This window comes from Triticum urartu, chromosome 2A (genome assembly GCF_056163025.1).
Source record: "Triticum urartu cultivar PI428250 chromosome 2A, HENAU_Tu73, whole genome shotgun sequence".
NCBI classification, from domain to species: domain Eukaryota; kingdom Viridiplantae; phylum Streptophyta; class Magnoliopsida; order Poales; family Poaceae; genus Triticum; species Triticum urartu.
In genome coordinates, this window is record NC_141874.1 from 513,535,135 (window position 1) to 513,550,519 (window position 15,385).

The 15,385-nt window shown below is 43.3% G+C and overlaps 1 long non-coding RNA gene across 1 annotated transcript; it reads left to right on the forward strand.

Moving 5' to 3' along the window:
- Positions 1-8,438: 8,438 nt before the first annotated feature.
- On the forward strand, positions 8,439-11,435 carry LOC147985686 (uncharacterized). Its single transcript, XR_015616820.1, has 2 exons — positions 8,439-10,774; positions 10,853-11,435. It is a non-coding gene; the product is annotated as an uncharacterized LOC147985686 (long non-coding RNA).
- Positions 11,436-15,385: the final 3,950 nt, after the last annotated feature.

A 15,385-nucleotide genomic window follows, 5' to 3' on the forward strand; every position in this document is an offset into this window, starting at 1 on the left:
GGAGCCACGAGGGGCCCACGAGGGTGGAGGGAGCGCCCACCCCCCTAGGGCGCACCCCCTACCTCGTGGCTCCCTCGTTTCTTTCCTGACATGCACTCCAAGTCTATTAGGTTGCTTCCGTTCCAAAAATAAGTTCCGTGAAGTTTCAGGTCAATTGGACTCCGTTTGATTTTCCTTTTCTGCGATACTCTAAAACAAGGAAAAAACAAAAACTGGCACTAGGCTCTAGGTTAATAGGTTAGTCCCAAAATTCATATAAAATAGCATATTAATGCATATAAAACATCCAAGGTTGATAATATAATAGCATGGAACAATCAAAAATTATAGATACGTTGGAGACGTATCATTGCCATGGAGGATAAAAAGATGGAGTTTATATCATATTGCTTGATTTTATCCCTCTACATCATGTCATCTTACCTAAGGCGTTACTCTGTTCTTATGAACGTAATACTCTAGATGCATGCTGTATAGCGGTCGATGTGTGGAGTAATAGTAGTAGATGCAGGCAGGAGTCGGTCTACTTGTCACGGACGTGATGCCTATATACATGATCATGCCTAGATATTCTCATAATTATTCGCTTTTCTATCAATTGCTCGACAATAATTCGTTCACCCACCGTAATACTTATGCTATCTTGAGAGAAGCCACTAGTGAAACATATGCCCCCCGGGTCTATGTTCCATCATATAAGTTTCCAATCTATTTTTACTTTGCAATCTTTACTTTCAATCTATATCATAAAAATACCAAAAATATTTATCTTATCATTATTATCTCTATCAGATCTCACTCTCATAAGTGACCGCGAAGGGATTGACAACCCCTTTATCGCGTTGGTTGTGAGGTTCTTATTTGTTTGTGTAGGTACGAGGGACTTGCGTGTGGCCTCCTACTAGATTGATACCTTGGTTCTCAAAAACTGAGGGAAATACTTACGCTACTTTGCTGCATCACCCTTTCCTCTTCAAGGGAAAACCAACGCAGTGCTCAAGAGGTAGCACCCTCCAGCCCGGACATCCGGCCCCTCCAACCCGGACATCCAGCCCTCCGTGAACGCCCGGACATCCGGCCCTCCCTGCCTGCGTGCAGTGCTTCTAGGCTGAGGCCCATGTACCCCTTCGCCCCTTAGACTATTTATACTTCCTCTCCACCTACGTTTTAGGGTTAGCAAAGTAGTAGCTCATTAGAGATAGAGCTTTTCTCATCCCTTATGGATCTACTCCACGAGAGAGACCGCGGCCCCTCTATGGAGAAGATTCCCTTGGATTCAAGACCCCCTCTTTGGTGGCCCCATCAAGACCTCCTCTAGGAGAAGAACTGGTTACCTTTGTATCGTCCTTTGTTGATCATGGATCTTGTATCTCCTCTCGTGTTTCGAGGATCTAGCATATGTGTGATCATTCTTGTTGGTTTTAGTGTTTCTCTCGTGTTTCCCTTCATGTTTCCCCTTGTGATTCCCCTCGTGTTCTTCGTGTTCCTCGCGGGATCTGCTCCTTTCGTGAAAGATCGGCCATCTAGGGTTCCACCCTAGATCACTCGGTGTCTGTATAAGCTGAGGGGTTTAGACTGTAGAAGTAAATTCATTCACACATATGATCTTGAGGTAGATCAACATGTACCCAGTACCCCATCCATAATCAATACAACAAAGCAAGACATAGGGTTTTACCTCTTCGAGAGGGCCTCGACCCGGGTAAACATTGTATCCTTTCTACGTTCTGTTACCATCGTCCCAAGATCACCAGCTCAGGACCCCCTACCCGAGATCTATGGGTTTGACTCTGTCATTGGTGGCCCATACATGTCCCTATGTGTGGTCACATCGTCTTGATGGCTTGCCTTCAGAATGATGAGAACATTGGTTGTGGCATGAATTTCTTCCCGACACAACTCTTTTTCTTCAGCAGCATCACGCTTTACGCCAATTTGACTGGCCACCTCGCCCAGATTAAAAACTTCGCTCCAGGGCAGACCATCAAGTTTGGGAACCTGGAATACGTTGCAGACTCCCACGGCACGCTTACGTTTTTGGGCTGGGTGTCAGACAAGGCCGAGGACAAAGTTGATGCCTCCATCCAGATCCCGGATTCAACCTCGGACCAGGACCATGGCATGAACCATACCTCGGATCTGGACTTGAGCTTAGAACCGAGCTCTACGATGATGGATCAGGCATCAAGCTTGACCGGCGAAGACCCTGAGACCATGTCAGATCGGATCTAGGGGAAAATCTACCTGGGCCCAACTTTCAATTAGAATATGGGTGAGGCTGACAAAGCGCTTCTGAACGAGATGTTAGATCAGACTCAAAACCTGGCTATCTTGGATGATCACAATTCATTTACGATCAGGTTTTGGAAAAGCTTGAGGAAGCTAGAATTTTCAGCCCGTCGACCACCCATCTTGTCTCTATAGTCAAGGACCTAACCGACGTACTAGCCAACACCTCCGAGGAGGCAACCAACATGGATGAAGATGTCGGTGAAAATTCAGACACCACCTCGCCACCTATCGTCACCCACATCGGCAAGTATGATGCTACCTCCACCTATGATGTCTACATGGTAGACACCCCCAAGAACGGAGGGGGGGGATTCGAAGCGCCAAATCAAGGGCCGCCGAGGAAACGGGGGCATCGGCAATAACAACGCAAGTAATGGTGCCACTGGGAATGAGGATGCCGTCATTGGCGAGACGGCAGACGATGGCGTCGGTAACGATGGCATCTGTAATGGTGGCAGCAGTAATGGCAGCACCAACAATAATAATGGCACCGACAAGGTCAACGGGGATGATGACGGCCTCGACGACTATGACTATGACCCGGAGGCCACGGAGGAGCGAAGCCTCTACCCCGACGAGTATGATGCTTTTGAGCAGCCCCTTGAGGCGCCTCAGCTCGAGACCATGTGTAAGCGATTGGCCATAACGTGCAAAAGCATCAAAAACAAGTCTCTATGTTTTAAAGACGAAGAGAACAAAATAAACGACCGGTGGACCGAGCTCCTAGGGGCCGAAGAGGCGTTCAAGGAAAAGCTGCATCAAACTGGTGCTGGCCGGTCTTACCCCCGCAGGAACTTGCTGGCCGAGCTCAGCGCGAAGGCCAATGATAGTGTGCTACCTACTCCCTCCGTCCGGTGAAGAGTGTACATCTAGAAATTTTAGGACAAATTATGAAGTTGAGTAAACAATGCATTGGAAAGGTGCAAGCCACTATCTCTCTCCTCTTTATTTACCCACCCTCCAATAATCTAAGTGCATGTAGAAATTAAGAAGACCATGTGTAGATTGCTATTGGTCTTGATTATCGTGTGATAAGAGAGAAGTATTTTTTCCTACTTCAAAGTCCATTGAAAAGATAGAAGTGCACTCTTTTGGGGACAAATTTTGAATCTAGATGTACACTCTTCACCAGACGGAGGGAGTAAGCGTGAGTGGGCAAAAAACCCCAATCTCCCTCCTCGAGGCCAAGATTAGCCGACGAAAACAAGTACATTCCCGAAGTCCCTGGGCACAGAGGCAGAGTAAATCCACCACGACCTCCACGAAGTATGACCTGAAGGAGAAGTGGTCGTTAAGGCCAGAGGCTCCACCTTGGTCAATGAACAAATCCAGGCAATGCCCACCTGCTGGACAGGAGGGATACCTAGCTAGGTTAGCCAAAAATGGCGATGTACGTGATTATACGTGTGATCGCAATATGACCTCATCCAACGTGTGTCACACTACTACCAGGGTCCGAGGAGCTTGCTCACTTCATGTGCTTCACAGATAAGGTCATGCAGTACCAGTTCCCCAATGGGTTTAAACCCACTATCATCGACCAGTATGATGGAACAACGGATCCTGCAGTCTGGATAGAGGATTTCCTCATGGTGGTACACATTGCAGGTGGAGATGACCTCCACGACATTAAATAACCGCCATTAAAGCTCAAATGCTCAGCTTAGCACTGGCTCAACAGCCTTTCCGAGAACTCTATCAGCGTCTGGGAAGACCTTGAGGATGAGTTCCATGCCAATCTCCAAGGCACTTAAGTCAGACCCTGGATGTCGACGACCTCACGCACATCATGCAAAAGCCGGAAGAATCGACACAAAATTCTAGAATCGACTACCCGAGCGTCGAGGCCATTACAACTTTCAGACACAATATCAGTGACGAGTGGTTGGCTAGAGAACTAGGGCATGAGAAACCACGGACGAAGGCGGGCCTCATGCAACTCATGAATCGATTTTGCGCTGGTGAGGACAACTAGTTAGCTCAGAAGAGCAATGATACATCTTCAACATATCTATAATTTTTTATTGGTTCATGCTATTATATTATCACTTTTGTATGCTTCATATGTCATTTTATATTATTTTTCTGGACTAACCTATTAATTTAGTGTCCGATGTCAGTTCTTCTTTTTGCTTGCTTTAGTTTTCCAAAAAATCCATACATACAGAAGTCCAAATACGATGAAACTTTTTGATGATTTTTCCTGAAACATAAGAGACCCTAGAAGCTTCGGGGGAGGACGAGAAGACCCACGAGGGCCCCACAAGGGCGCGCCACCTAGCTTGTGGGCCCCTCGTAGCTCCGTCTGCCCTAATTCCTGGCCTATAAATTCCCATATATTCAGAAACCCTCGAAGCGAGACCCAAAACAATTCTTCCGCCACAGCAAGCCTCTATTCTGACGCAATCCATCTGTAGCCATGTTTTGGCATTGTGCCGGAGGGGAATCAATGGGGAGGCTATCTTCATCAACCTTGCTGCCTCCATGATGATATGTGAGTAGTTCCTTCAAGACCTACGGGTCCATAGTAGTAGATAGATGGCTCTCTCTCTCTCTCTATCTATCTCTCCCTCTCTCCCTCTCTTTTCATCTTTAATACAATGATCTTCTCTAAGATCAATCCAATGTAATGTTTTGCGATGTGTCTGTTTGGATCCGATAAACTGTGGGTTTATGATGAGATTATTCATTGAATTTATACTAGTCTCTTGAGATTTATTTGTTGTGTAATTTTATAGCTTTGTATTTATCTCCGATCTATCCGTCTACTTTATCTTCAACGGAGAGGTGCTTTGTGGTAGGTTCAATCTTGCGGTAATCTTTCCATGTGACAGGAGGGGCAAATGCACCTATTGTATTGTTGCTACTAAGTATAAAATGACGGGGTTTGATCATATTGATTGATCTTATTTTGTCTATATTATGTCATCTTGCTTAAAGCTTTACTCTGTTTGTCATGAAATTAATACTTTGGATAGCGGTCTTGGGGTGGAGTAATAGTAGTAGATGCAATTGGATTAATAGTCTACTTATCACGAACATAATGCCTATGCAAGGATTATGCCACGGATGATCATCATAACTATGTTCCATTCTGTCAATTTCCCAACAGTAATTTGTTTACCCACCGTTGTTATGCTTTCGAGGGAGATGTCACTAGTGAACCTATGGTCCCCGGGTCCCTTCTTCATCAATATTTCGCTCTCTTTTATTGCTTTGCCTATCACTATTAGTTTTAATCTTGCAACTGGCAAGAACAAGGGGAGTGACGGCCCCTTGCCTTTTTGGGTGCAATAAATTGTTGTGTCCGTGTGAAGGTATTGTTCATGTTGCTGGTGTGGTGCCTCCTACTGATACGATAAATCTTGGTTCTTAACTGAGAGGAATACTATCTGCTACTATACTACTTCACCCTTCCTCTTCGGGGAAAGCCAACAACTCCATCATGAGTAGCAGAACAATTTCAGGCGCCGTTGTCAGGGAAACATCACCTAACAAATCAGGTGCCTTTGCAAACATATCACTTTTGCTTGTTTTATCTTCTCTGCATTTTATTTGCCTTCTTCTTTCATTTGGCAAAAGAAATCAAAAATACCAAAAAAGTTGTGTTACTATCTTTGCTTGAATTTCCACTATGTCTAATCCAGAAAATACTAAGCTATGTGATTCCTCATGTACTAATAACAATTATTCCATTAATACTCCTATTGCTCCTCCTGCCACTAGTGCGGAATCTTATGATATTAAAGCTTCCTTGCTAAATCTTGTTATAAAGAATAATTTTATGGTACTCCTAGTGAAGGTGACGCATCACATCTTAATACTTCCATTGGAAAGATGTGGATAATGATATTGTTAAACTGAAAGTATTTCCGTTCTCTCTAACCGATTGAGCTAAAGCATGGTTTTCATCTTTACTGATAAATAGTATTGATTCATGGGCTAGGCGTAAAGATGCTTTTATTGCCAAGTATTTTTATCCTACTAAAATAATATCTTTGAGGAATCAAATTATAATTTTTAAAGAACATGACCAGGAACTTGTTGCACAATCATGGGAAAGGATGAAATTTATGCTTAAAAATTGTCCCACACATGGATTGAGCCTTTGAATGATAGTGCAAAAAAATTAGGTTGGACTAAACTCTGTTTCAAGAAACCTTCTAGATTCAGTTGCAGGTGGACGTTCATGGGGATAACACTTGGAGAGTCCACAAATCTTCTTGATAATATGAAAACAAATTATTCCCAATGGCACACAAAGCACTCTCCTACTGGTAAGAAGGTAAACTCTATCGAAGAGATTTCCTCTCTAAATGGAAAGATTGATGCTATTATGTCCATGGTTGCTATTAAGAGTGCTCTATTGATCCCAATGATGTTCCTCTGTCTACTTTGATTGAGCAAAATAATGATGTTATTGATGTGAATTTTATTTCAAGGAGCAATTTCAATAATAATGCTTATAGATGGAACTTCAATAATCCTAGACCGTATCCCGGTAATCCCTCTAATAATAATAGTAGTAGTAATAATAATAGGATGCCTACTGAACCTAAGAACACCATTAAAGAATTTATTAGTTCTCAGAAAGTCTCCAATGCTATGGTTGAAGAGAAGTTGAGTAAATTTGATGATATGTCTAGAAATATGGATGTGCTTGTGCATGATGTGGATAGTCTTAAAATTAAAATTTTCCACCAAATAAGGATGAAATTCCTGGATCTCTAAAAGTCATCCAAGTCTCATAGATTACAATAGAAAAATTATTGATATGCTCAGAGCTACAAGAGAACGAGAGGGGAAAGAGGTTGAATTGCTTTTTCTAGCTAATAATGATGGAGATGTTAAAACTATTGGTGTGTCAACTATTGAATCTTTATTTAGAAATATTAAATTTGATAATGAAGGGACTGAAGAAGACTCAATTTTAGTTAGCATGCATCACAATTATTCAGAGGGTGATGATCTTGTTGCTAATAACTTTCGATACTCTGCTTCCAAATGTGATTGTGGGTCATATGGTACCTTCTAGTGTAATTGGAAACTATCGAGGAAGATGCTTTCCCCACATGATGATTCAAATATTGAACATGCATAGTAATTTTAGGGTGATGTTCGAAACTTCCAGGCATGTACCCACTTTGTGAAAAAATGTAAGATGTTTTGGCAGTTTAATACACAGGGAGTAGATGTTTGTGTACAACGGTCATATTTTTGGGATCTCTATTTATAGGACCCCCGTACCCCTTGAGATGGATGTTGAAACTTGAGAAGGTGGAACCCTTGTTTAGGCAGTCCCTTACTTTGTGCTTCACCTCTCTTTATCTTGTTCTACCCATTTGATCCCCGAGAGAGAAGATAGGGATTCCATTGGTTCTTGAGCATATATTTTTCATCTTATGGGGAGTTCATCCTAATGATACGGTGCTTTACTTGTTACCCTTGGAGAGTGCACACGTACTAGACACTTAGGTCACTTGGTTCAAGTTGTGGAGGATCCTTGGTGGCCATGGTGGGATAGGTGGGCTTCATCCTTGGAGGTCGGAAAGCTGAGACCTTTGAGATCTTAGGTGTGACGCCCGGATAGTTAAGCTACAGTGGAACTCTGCTAATGATGCCACGTCACCTCGGTTACTGTGATAAACTCGCGTCAGATCGAAACCCAGTTCAAATTTCAAAATTTAAAATAAAAACAAACAACAAAAGTTTTCAAACAATAAAACAAAATGTTCGGTCTGTGGCAAATATTCCATACTAAATATTGGTGAAGAAACCACACTTCGGTAAAGTATTTAAGTGCACTTAAGTAAAATAGTAGCAAAAACAATTATTTAAATACCTTTTATAATTAATAAAATGTCAAACTAAGTTATTTGGGGACTAGACTTTTTGTGACTATGGACTAAGTTTAAATACTAATTTACATGCTAAGTGTATATTTGACTAAAACTAAAATAAAATAGGAAAGGATAAATAAAAAGAAAATAAATAAAACAAAGCGAAAGAAAAAGGACCCCCCCCCCCCCCCCCCCCCCCCCCCCGCGCTGGGCCTCGGCCCAGCTGGCGATCCAACCAGGCCGACCCACCTAACACTTACATAACCCCCCACCTCACCGAACCCTAGCCACTAACCCCACCCCCACGTTCCCCACTCTCCCCCATGATCTCTTCCTCACATCTCGATTCTGGATCGGGCCGCACGCCTGCGCCCCGTCGATGTCACCCCACGGCGCCGCCCGGACCCACCCTTGCCGGACCGCCTCCTCGCCGGACTGATCCATCCTCGACTCCTCCTCGCTGTGCTCTGCACCAACTCGCCGACCGGGTCCGCCCCTGTCGCCATCGACCACGCCGGCGCCGCCCCGTCCCCAGCCTCCTCCTCACCGGCCGACCCCGAGCCTCACCGAACCCCCTTCACGGCACCGGGGTGAGCTCCCGCGACCCGCTTCCTTGTTTCCCCTCTATCATCGACGCCGCCCGCAACTACTGCCCCTCCCCTACGCCGGTCGCGCTCCACCGCCGCAGTTCACGCTCGGATGCGCATCGTTGCGCCCGGCCACCACCTCGTCCGCGCCCACTCGCGTCCTGCGCGTGCTCACCATCACCCCAGCTCGCTCCCCGCTCGCCGCTCCCTTCCTGCTGTTGTCCGCGCGCTGCTGCTTCTGCTGACGCTGCCGCCTGCTCGCTGCAGCCGCTGCTACCCACCGCTGGTGCCCGCGCGCGCGTCTACTGACGCCAGCGCCGCGCCAGACCGTGGCCGCTCCGCCCAGCTGCGCCCTTGCCCCGCCACTGCCGCTCCCTGTGCGCTGCCCAGCGCCCGTGCCTCGTCGCGGGCCACTGCCCCGCGCCGCCCTCCGTTCGCTCCTGTGGGTCGCCGCCGCAGCTCACGCGCCCCGCCCTTAGCCTCGTCGCCGTTGTGGCCTAGGGGCCGCGCCGTGATGCCTCCGCGCGCTGGTCACCGCTCGGGCTTCGGCCACGCCCGCGGCACCCGTCGCCGAGTCCAGTAGCCCGCGCTCGTAAGTAGCACGCCCGCTAAGCCCCCCCTTGCACATGACCAGTGGGGTCCACCCCATTACGTTTTGAAAAAGAAGAAGATATAAACAAAAAAAGAATTGAAATTAATTAATTAACCTAATTAACTCTATGTAGTTAACCTAATCAAGTAATTATGTTAATTAACCAGGATTAGTTAATCTAGGACTGACGAATGGGCCCCACTTGTCAGTTTGATCAGTCAACGGTCACAGTTGACCGCTGACGTCATGCTAATGCAGTAATGCTATTTTTGAATTAATTTAATAATAATAATTTAGAAATTTATTAAAACTTTGAGAATTAATATAAAATAATCCGTAACTCGGATGAAACTACTTTGGACATGAAAGTTGCTCAGAACGACGAGATGAATCCGAATACGTAGCCCGTTCGTCCGCCACACATCCCTAGCATAGCGAACACGCAACTTTCCCCCTCCGGTTCATTTGTCCAAAAATGCGAAACACCGGGATACTTTTCTGGATGTTTCCCCCCTTCGCCGGTATCACCTCCTACTGCATGAGGGCACACCTGGCACCATTACTTGTCATGTCATGCATCGATATGCATCTATTTGCATAGTATTCATTGTTTCTTCCCCCTCTTCTCTCCGGTAGACTACGAGATTAACGCCGCTGCTGGTGCCCGATTGACTACGTTGTTGACGACCCCTCCTTGCCAGACCAACCAGGCAAGCCCCCCCCTTGATCAACCCGATATCGCCTATTCTTCTCTCTACTGCTTGCATTATAGTAGTGTAGCATGTTACTACTTTCCGATAATCCTATTCTGATGCATAGCCTGTCTTTGCTACTACCGTTGTTACCTTTACCTACAATCCTAAATGCTTAGTATATGATGCTAGTATTCTATCAGTGGCCCTAAATTCTTGTCTGTCGGCCATGCTATACTATCGGGTCATGATCACTTGGGAGGTGATCACGGGTTTATACTTATATACATACTATGTGATACATGTGGTGACTAAAGTCGGGTCAGCTCGTAGAGTACCCGCAAGTGATTCCGATGTGGGGGCTGAAGGGTGATACGTCTCCGTCGTATCTATAATTTTTTATTGTTTCATGCCAATATTCTACAACTTTTATATACTTTTGGCAACTTTTTATACTATTTTTGGGACTAACATATTGATCCAGTGCCCAGTGCCAATTCCTGTTTGTTGCATGCTTTTTGTTTCGCAGAAAATCCATATCAAACAAAGTCCAAACGCGATAAAAAATTCGGATTTTTTTTGGAATATATGTGAATTTTGGCAAGTGGAATCAACACGAGACGATGCTCGAGGGGCTCACAAGGGTAAGGGGCGCGCCCTGGGCCCTCATGGCCACTCCATAAGGTGGTTGGTGCCCTACTTTAGCTGCAAGAAAGCCAATATATGGATAAAAATCGTGTCAAAATTTCAGCCCAATCGGAGTTACGCAAGGTTGTCAGAATCGTGATCCTATTATACGATTCTACGACTTTACGATCCAAACTAATCCCTATGATTCTACGATTTTAGTTCATGGAATCTACGTTTCTACGATCCTGATAGTGAAGATTCTACGATTTGCGATCCTACCATCGGAGCTTCAATCCGATTCAAAATCGCGATTCTGACAACCTTGGAGTTACGGATCTCCGGAAATTTAAGAACCATGAAAGGGCAGAATCGGGGAGCGCAGAAACAGAAGGAAAGAGAGAGAGAGAGAGAGAGAGAGAGAGAGATCCAATCTTGGAGGGGCTCTCGCCCCTCCGCCGTCATGGAGGCCATGGACCAGAGGGGAAACCCTTCTCCCATGTAGGGGGAAGGTCAAGGAAGAAGAAGAATAAGGGGGGATCTCTCCCCTTTTCTCTCGGTGGCGCCGGAACGCCGTCGGGGCCATCAGCGCGACAATGATCTACACCAACAACTTCACCGCCGTCATCACCAACTCTTCCCCCCCTCTATGCAGTGGTGTAACCCCTCTTTTACCCGTTGTAATCTCTATTTTAACATGGTGCTCTACGCTATATATTATTTCTCAATGATGTATGGCTATCCTATGATGTTTGAGTTGATCCGTTTTGTCCTATGCGTTAATTGATGATCGTGATTGGTTTGAGTTGCATGTTTTATTATTGGTGTTGTCCTATGGTGCTCTCCGTGTCGCGCAAGAGTGAGGGATCCCCGCTGTAGGGTTTGCAATATGTTCATGATTTTCTTATGGTGGGTGGCGTGAGTGACAGAAGCACAGACCCGATTAAGTAGGTTGTTTGCGTATGGGAGTAAAAGAGGACTTTATGCCTTATAATGCTATGGTTGGGTTTTACCTTAATGATGTTTAGTAGTTGCGGATGCTTGCTAGAGTTCCAATCATAAGTGCTTATGATCCAAGAAGAGAAAGTATGTTAGCTTATGCATCTCCCTCAAATAAAATTGTAATAATGATTACCGGTCTAGTTATCGATTGTCTAGGGACAAATAACTTTCTCGTGACAAAAAGCTCTCTACTGAAACTAATTTAGTTGTGTCTTTATCTAAACAGCCCCTAGCTTTTATTTATGTGCTCTTTATTATCTTGCAAACCTATCTAACAACACCTACAAAGTACTTCTAGTTTCATACTTGTTCTAGGTAAAGTGAACGTTAAGCGTGCGTAGAGTTGTATCGGTGGTCGATAGAACTTGAGGGAATATTTGTTCTACCTTTAGCTCCTCATTGGGTTCGACACTCCTACTTATCGAAAGAGGCTACAATTGATCCCCTATACTTGTGGGTTATCAAGACCTTTTTCTGGCGCCGTTGCCGGGGAGCAATAGCGTGGGGTGAATATTCTCGTGTGTGCTTGTTTGATTTATCACTAAGTGGATTTTATTTGCTATTCTAAGTTGTTCTCTATCTTTAGTTATGGATATGGAACACGAAATACCAAAAAAATTAGGTTTACTTGCTACTCATGGAGATGGGGAACCTCCTAAAACCCTCGATGCTCATTATGTGAAAGATATTATGCACTACTTTAATAATCCTGAGAAAACCCCATTCAATTATATAATGGGAGACACGTTGGATCAACGTGAATACTTTAGGGATTATCGCTTGACTCAAAAAGGGAAACTATTATGGGATCAAATTTATATGTTGCATTGGTATGCTCGGCAACTATGCTTGAGATATGATTATACTTGTTGCTCTAGGATGAAGGCTCCACACCTCCCCTTTTCATGCAAATTTAATGATAATGAAACCTTAGCTTCTTATGCTAATGGTATATATGATTACTATGATGTGGAACGAATAGAAGAATTTGTTGCTTTTAAGGGTGCTTGTGAAATTGAATCTTTGTTTAAAGAGTTTGAAGATTTTGATGATTCAGTTTATAGACCTGAAAATTTAGCTATCCTTAAATATTGCTATGAGAATTATAAATACAATTATGATATTGATGAATTTATTGAGAAAGTCTCCGATGTCCGAGAAGAGACTAATATTTTGCAGGAGTCTATGGAAGAAGAAATTGATAAAACTGTGAGCTCATTGGATGAAAAAGATGATGAGGAGAGCGAAGAACAAAAGGAGGAAGATCGAATTAGCTACCCGTGCCCACCTTCTAATGAGAGTAACTCTCCAACTCATACATTATTTAATGTCCCTTCGTTCTTACCGAAGGATGAATGCCATGATAATTGCTATGATCCCGTTGATTCATTTAAAATATTCCTTTTTGATGAACTTGATGCTTGCTATTCTTGTGGCCAAGATGCCAATATGAATTATGCTTATGGAGATGAACTTGCTATTGTTCCTTATGTTAAACATGAAATTGTTGCTATTGCACCCACACATGATAGTCCTATTATCTTTTTGAATTCTCCAAACTACACTATATCGGAGAAGTTTGCACTTATTAAGGATCATATTGATGGGTGGCCTTTTACCATTGCACATGATAATTTTGATGAATATAATATGCATGTGCTTGCTGCTCCTACTTGCAATTATTATGAGAGAGGAAGTACATCTCCGCCTCTCTATGTTTCCAACACGATAAAATTGCAAGAAACTTCTTATGATATGCATTGGCCCTTACTTGATGTGCATGAATTGTTCTTGTATGACATGCTGATGCATAGGAAGAGAGTTAGACTTCGTCATTGCTTGATATATGTTGCTTTGTGATCACTACTAAATGCCAAATCATTGCTAATTCAAATTGGCTTTGATATACCTTGGGATCCGGGTGGATTCATTACTTGAGCACCTTATGCCTAGCTTAATGGCTTTAAAGAAAGCGTTGTCAGGGAGACAACCCGGAAGTTTTAGAGAGTCATTTATTCCTGTTGAGTGCTTTTATAGAGTTTAAAAAAATAAAGAGGGGAACCCAAAACTTTTCAAAAAGGAAAGTGAAAGTGAGAGAGACAAGCATTGTTGAAGTGAGGGAGCTCCTTGAACTTTGTTCATGGTCACAGAAACATTGTGAATCTTGATTACGGAAAGTTTTTAACAAAAATAATTATCCCCTTGTACAATTCCATTGTATTATAAAAATAATGTGCCAAGATTTGTCTTTAGGATGTTTACATTGCTTGTTGGTTTGTGTGGTGCAAAACAAAAACTTTGGCTGTAGTGCGCAATTTTACATTTTTTACTAGAACGTCAAACGGTTCTGAAACATTTTGCACTGTATTTATATACAATTTTTTCCTATTTTTTTCAGAATTTTTGGAGTACCAGAAGTAGGGTGAATGTTGAGATTACTACAGACTGTCCTGTTTAAGACATATTTTGTTTTTGATGCATTGTTTGCTTGTTTTGATGAAACTATCGATTTCTATCAGTGGATTAAGCCATGGAAAAGTTATATTACAGTAGCTACAATGCAAAAACAAAATATGAATTGGTTTGCAACAGTATTTAGAGTAGTGATTTGCTTTATTATACTAACGGATCTTACCGAACTTTTTGTTGAGTTTTGTGTGGATGAAGTGATCAAGGATCAAGGAGGTCTCGGTATGAGGAGAAGGAGAAGAGGAAAGAGCTCAAGCTTGGGGATGCCCAAGGCACCCCAAGTAAATATTCAAGGAGACTCAAGTGTCTAAGTTTGGGGATGCCCCAGAAGGCATCCCATCTTTCTTCAACAAGTATCGGTATGTTTTCGGTTTCCTTTCATTCATGTGATATGTGCAAATCTTGGAGCGTCTTTTGCATTCAGTTTTCACTTTTCTTTGATGCACCATGCTAGTATGAGATAGTCCATGGTTGATTTATAGAATGCTCATTGCACTTCACTTATATCTTTTGAGTATGGCTTTATAGAATGCTTCATGTGCATCACATATACCATTTGAAGTTTGGATTGCCTATTTCCCTACACATAGAAAACCGCCATTTGTAGAATGCTCTTTTGCTTCACTTATATCTGTTAGAGCGTGGGCATATCTTTTGTAGAAAGAATTAAATTCTCTTGCTTCACTTATATCTATTTAGAGAGATGACAGGAATTGGTCATTCACATGGTTAGTCGTTAAATCCTACATAAAACTTGTAGATTACTGAATATGATATGTTTGATTCCTTGCAATAGTTTTGCGATATAAATATGGTGATATTAGAGTCATGCTAGTGGGTAGTTGTGGATTGTAGAAATACTTGTGTTGAAGTTTGTGATTCCCGTAGCATGCACGTATGGTGAACCGTTATGTAACGAAGTTGGAGCATGAGGTATTTATTGATTGTCTTCCTTATGAGTGGCGGTCGGGGATGAACGATGCTCTTTTCCTACCAATCTATCCCCCAAGGAGCATGCGCGTAGTACTTTGTTTCGATGACTAATAGATTTTTGCAATAAGTATGTGAGTTCTTTATGACTAATGTTGAGTCCATGGGTTATACGCACTCTTACCCTTCCATCATTGCTAGCCTCTTCGGTACCGTGCATTGCCCTTTCTCACCTTGAGAGTCGGTGCAAACTTCACCGGTGCATCTAAACCCCGTGATATGATACGCCTTGTCACATATAAGCCTCCTTATATCTTCCTCAAAACAGCCACCATACCTACCTATCATGGCATT